This window comes from Littorina saxatilis, linkage group LG2 (genome assembly GCF_037325665.1).
Source record: "Littorina saxatilis isolate snail1 linkage group LG2, US_GU_Lsax_2.0, whole genome shotgun sequence".
Taxonomy (NCBI): domain Eukaryota; kingdom Metazoa; phylum Mollusca; class Gastropoda; order Littorinimorpha; family Littorinidae; genus Littorina; species Littorina saxatilis.
Window position 1 is genome coordinate 25,094,254 of NC_090246.1, and position 6,000 is coordinate 25,100,253.

The 6,000-nt window shown below is 42.0% G+C and overlaps 1 protein-coding gene across 1 annotated transcript in view; it reads left to right on the top strand.

Moving 5' to 3' along the window:
• Window positions 1-3,788: 3,788 nt before the first annotated feature.
• Window positions 3,789-6,000, top strand: part of LOC138958580 (uncharacterized) — a 28,497-nt gene continuing 26,285 nt past the window's right edge. The window contains exon 1 of the mRNA XM_070329778.1: window positions 3,789-4,333. The gene's annotated coding sequence lies outside the window, so the exon portion shown is untranslated. The remainder of the gene's footprint in view (window positions 4,334-6,000) is intronic.

Sequence of the window (6,000 nt, forward strand, 5' to 3'; positions counted from 1 at the left end):
CTCTTTTCTAAAACGGTTTTCACCACTGGATAGAGCATAAAAAAAACTCTTTAGGAAAATGTAAAAATATGAAAATCATGCAAAGGTGACATGCGACTCATTCCGTGGTGTAGGGTCACATGATTGATGTCTTAACTGACACTAGTTGTAACCTGTGCTATTAAGTTCATGAAACGTATAAGTCTCTGCACAGAAAACAGTCAGAATGTTGATTTTTGCTCTGTGTCAAAGTGGATGGATGGTCTTCTCCTCATTACACGCCTGGCCAGATCTGAGATGGATAGCCAGACTTTTCATGGCACACGGTTGGCCTAGTGGTAAGGCGTCCGCCCCGTGATCGGGAGGTCGTGGGTTCGAACCCCGGCCGGGTCATACCTAAGACTTTAAAATTGGCAATCTAGTGGCTGCTCCGCCTGGCGTCTGGCATTATGGGGTTAGTGCTAGGACTGGTTGGTCCGGTGTCAGAATAATGTGACTGGGTGAGACATGAAGCCTGTGCTGCGACTTCTGTCTTGTGTGTGGCGCACGTTATATGTCAAAGCAGCACCGCCCTGATAATGGCCCTTCGTGGTCGGCTGGGCGTTAAGCAAACAAAACAAATTCATGGCACAGACTGTGTCTTTAATGTTCATCCAGTCTGATTGAATGTTGATGGGGTTTTTCCGGTGCAAGCTTTGAATATCCAGTCGCAAAATGATGTTTGCCACCTATTAACGAAACAGGATCTTTTTAGAATTGCAAAACACCTTTTTGTTCATTGTGGGTTTTTTTGTTTTGGTCTGCCTGTTACGGAAGTATAACGAGAGGGCAGTGGGTCATTTAAAGGGTAATGCGATCATGAATATAAATCATTGACACCACCACCACCCACCACCACCACCAACAACAACAACAAATAACAGCAACAGCAGCAACAGCAACAACAGCAAAAACAACAACAACAACAACAACAACAACAACACAAATCACCTCTTCATTAGATTATTATAGTACACTGAGTATTTGGTAGGAGGGGGGGCGGGTGGGTGGGGCACTTTACTTTGATTATCCCGTGTTCAGCGAAGGATTTATTTCCCAGAGTCAACTGTGTGCAAACTCTTCTCGATGTCCGAACACCCCACGATAAAGATTCCAAGCGTTCACAGCAAACGTCTCATGGTTTGGAAACGTGAACAAACGCATGCAAAAAGAAAACTGGTAACACTGTTCTGTATGGCAGCTCGCTTTCCCCAGGGAGAAAGCAACCCCAATGTTCCTGGGGTAACCTCACAGGACTATATGGTACCTTACCTTACCTTACCTTACCTTACCTTACCTTACCTTACCTTAACTTACCTTATTTATAGCCTGTCAGCTACCTTCTTCTTCTTCTTCTTCTGCGTTGGTGGGCTGAAACTCCCACGTACACTCGGTTTTTTTTTGCGCACGAGTGGAATTTTACGTGTATGACCGTTTTTTACCCCGCCATTTAGGCAGCCATTCGCCGTTTTCGGAGGAAGCATGCTGGGTATTTTCGTGTTTCTATAACCCACCGAACTCTGACATGGATTACAGGATCTTTTTCGTGCGTACTTGGTCTTGTGCTTGCGTGTACACACGGGGGTGTTCAGACACCGAGGAGAGTCTGCACACAAAGTTGACTCTGAGAAATAAATCTCTCGCCGAACGTGGGGACGAACTTGTCAGCTACCAATAATGCAGGTATTGAATTGAGCGGACTCTTTCCAGGAGTTTCAGTCACCGGATATTTAGCTCGAACAGGACACACTGATTTGTGTGTGAAATGTACGCAAACTCATTACATTTGACTAAGTTAAAGACAGCAATAAATTAAGTGTTGTTCACACGGCAGACGTTCAACCAATTTGCTTTTTTGAGTCGCTGAGGCAGAGGCCTAGGTCGGCGAACATAATCAGTTAAAGACATTTGATTTTAATGATGTGTATTTTTAAGTGTAAGGATACTCGCATCCTATGTAAAAACCTGGGCAAATCTAGATCTGTGGATGTTTATAAGCTTGCTTACACAGGACAAAGTAAGCATGTCTTTAACAGGCACAGTAATTGACGAAAATAAATGTAAATCACACTTCAGGCTTGATTGCAGTTTGTAATTGACAGTCTCGTCTCCATGTCTTCATTTGTTTTGAATTTTCAGCAAAAGTTTTTCAACACCGCAGTTGCCGAATGCGGAACTAACTATTTATTAAAACGTTATCTCTTGACAGATGGTGTGTGGATGAGCTTGCTTCACGCCGATAACATTGTCTCCAAGGTGACCAACAGGCCAGACTAAACCACATCAGTGCAAAGGCTCTGAGATAACACTCAGCACAAAACCCAATTTGTTCTTGCGCAATCGATTGTTTTGAGTAAAACAAAATAACAATGAGCCAGGTGTAATCCTCTCAACCCCCCTCTTTTCCTTCACGACCAGCCCCCTAGCACGACATGCCGCTTCCCACCCCCCCCCCCCCCCCCCCCCATCCCACACCTGTGCCTTCCTCGTCCATCTCGTCCAAAAAAGACACACGCATGCATGCGTGTTCAAACATCCACACACGCAGAGACAGACCGACGTCAGACAGACAAATATACGCACACACGCACGCACACACACACACACACACACACACACACACGCACGCACACGCACACACACACATACACACACACACACACACATACACACACACACACACACACTCTATGTCTCTGACTGCCTGTCTGTCTCTCTCCCCTCCCTCTCCCTCTCTCTTTCTTTCTCTCTCTCTCTCTCTCTCTCTCTCTCTCTCTCTCTCTCTCTCTCTCTCTCTCTCTCTCTCTCTCTCTCTCTCTCTCTCTCTCTCTCTCTCTCTCTCTCTCTCTCTCTCTCTCTCTTCGTTCCCCAGCTTTAATCAGTGCGAATGGAGATTAACGTACATTCTTGGTTATATCAACGTTCGACAAGAATGGTGGTAATGTGTTTTTTTATGGTGATGGTGGAGGTGGAGGTGGTAGTTGTCGTGAGGCATGAATGTTTGTGGTAGTAGTGACGACGACGACAATTTAAGGAGGATGATGGTGACGTCAATGATGATTTCGCAACTCCATGAAGAAAAAATATGACAAAAACGACGGCGACCTCAATTCAACTCTCTAGCAACACACTATAACCAGATCAACGAGTTTCAACATTCCACGAAACCTGATTACAGGTAACTGAGAGAACTAGCTTGAAACCGGGAAGGTGCAACTGACACCAATGAAGGAGGGGAGTGGCGGTGATGGCTGTGTGTTAATTTCAAGCGGCCGTCAGGGGTGGTGTGCACGAAAGAGCGCCTATATGGGTGGGACCTAACCACTGGGTCGGATTAGTTTCAATCTCAATTTCAACTAATCGACATACCGCTGGGTTCCCACCCAGGTGAGAACTTTCTCGTGCGTACCACCCCAGGAGTCTGTATCGAGGGGCGTGTTTTTTCAGAAACAAAGTTAATCGTGGTATTGACCGTTCGATACAAGGTAATTGAGGGCATGGGGATAACAGAGCACAACACAGAGTCCCATGGAGACCGGTCTGGAAACATTGCAAAACCAAACCCCATACATCTTCTGGTTGTCCAGGAAACGTCGGCATTGAGCTGTAACGAAGACACCCTGAACAGGTCAAGTCAAGTTCGCGTTCGAAGATATAACTTTGGGTTGGGAGTGTGTGTGTGTGTGTGTGTGTGTGTGTGTGTGTGTGTGTGTGTGTGTGTGTGTGTGTGTGTGTGTGTGTGTGTGTGTAGGGACCAGCAAAACTGCAGACTTTGAAGTACGTGGACACGTTTGTTGCCCCCGTCACAGAAAAACAAAGCCATTGAATTCAACGCACACAATTAAAAATAACCGAGGGAGTGGGCTAAACTGACATCCAAAGTAGAAGACATTGAACGCGACGAATATTCGTCACAAAACCGCACAATTTTGAGACATTTTACAGGCGATCGAGGGTATATATCTGAGGAAAGAGTTTCTGCAGTGAGCTCACCGATAATCAAACCACAGCGAGACTATTCGACACACCGACTATTTAGCGACATAATCGTTACACCCCTAACCAGGTAATTTTTGGATTTTTAGCTTATCAGTAGCCCAGCAGGCGAAGGGGACAGCCGGCAGTTGGTATCGGTTGTTGTTTTGAAGGAAGAGAACGCACGTGTGCAGCTTTCCATACTTTGTTCTGGCCCCCAGTACAGAAAGTGTAAAAATCCCGCTATCATAGTAACTGCTACAAGGGTAATTGTTACAGTCTGAGACCAAAAGAGCACACCTTTGTTATATTTAACCTTTGTTCCGTTGGTTGGCTTTTGGTGAGTAGAATTTAACTTTGATTTGAAAACAAAATTAACAGTGTCTTCATTGTTTGCTGTCATTTCCGTAAGATTATTTATCTGAATTTGTATTTGGTTGAAAGATAGATTGTTAATTGGTTCCATAAAGTGATATAGTTTTGATATATATATTGGATATTTGTGTGAATGTCGCTAATTAATTAATGTATCTTTTTTTGATTTAGTACACGTACTTATTTACATATCTATGACATAATTGAATGATTTTATTTGATTTTATAATTCAATTATATTTTCATATTTTATATACGTACTTATTATTTCTTTATAATTTTATTTTACTTCTCCTAGTTTGTCGTGATACTCATCTTTGTATTTATTTAATTATTCATTCATTTATTTCATAATTCCTTTATATATTTATCTATTTGTTTCTTTCTTTCTTTATTTATAAGTTTTCTATAATTGAAAACACATGTTGTCCTTCGTGATGTTATATTTTTTATTTCTTTTTTTTTGATGTTGTGTTTCTTGTGTGTTCTTGTTGCTATATTGAGGTATTTGATGCGGAATCCTTCAAGAAAGGGATCACTATTTGCATTCTTAACATTATCAATGTCGTGAATTTCTCCAACTATACTATTTTGTATGTTTTAAATAAATTGTGTGGTTCCACAAAAGCTTTTACGATGGCACGGGTCAATTGTAATTTTGGCCAAGAAGGGGGTTACAGTAATTAAGAACCAATTAGAGAGCGACAATTGTCTGATAAGGAAGAGCCAATTAGATTGCCTGTTAAGGTCACATATTATTAACTAACCGTCACGCAATAATCAACGCTTGACCAGGGAAAGCACAACAAGTTAGATCTGATATTCTCCAGGTTTTTTTTCTGGCAAGTGGTCTTTTACTGTGTGCATGTTAACAGTGTAGGATCTTGATTACATCCGTTGTTGTTAACCCGTGATTTGTAACAAATACGTTCCGTGATTTGTAAAACACTTTTTACAAATCACGGGGGGCGCCCCGCGATTTGTAAAATGTTTTACAAATCACGTAAATGCGCCCGATATTTTCTTGTCATCTCCAAAGTCAAGGGATCTATCAGATTTTTTTTTCATTACTTTATTGTCCCATCGCCGGGACATTCGGGTAGCTTCCTCCCAGTGAAAAGCTAGCAGCAACAGAGTCGCGCTACCCCAAAGTCAAGGGATCTAATAGATTTTTTTCATTTTTTTTTCATTACTCTATTGTCCCATCGCTGGGAAATTCGGGTTGCTTCCTCCCAGTGGAAAGCTAGCAGCAACATATTCGCGCTACTCAAAAGTCAAGGGATCTATCAGAATTTGTTTTTCTTTGTTATGCTAAAAATCGTTATATTTTACCTATCCGGCCCAAACCACCCCCCACCACCCAGCATAGAGGCTCTAAACAACAAATATTAATAATAATAAAAAGCATGTATTACTTTGTGGAATGCGATATTTTTACATTTTTACATTTGTACAAATCGCGGTTTTAGGTTCGACGTAATTTGTAAACAGTTTTTACATTTTTACAAATCACGGGTTAACAGTTGTCCCACAGACAGCATAAATATGACGAAGATTGATCTCTTAAAAAAAAAACCATGATCATCATTCGATTGTGATTCTGTCGCCTTTATTGATGTTGTTTGATATTCA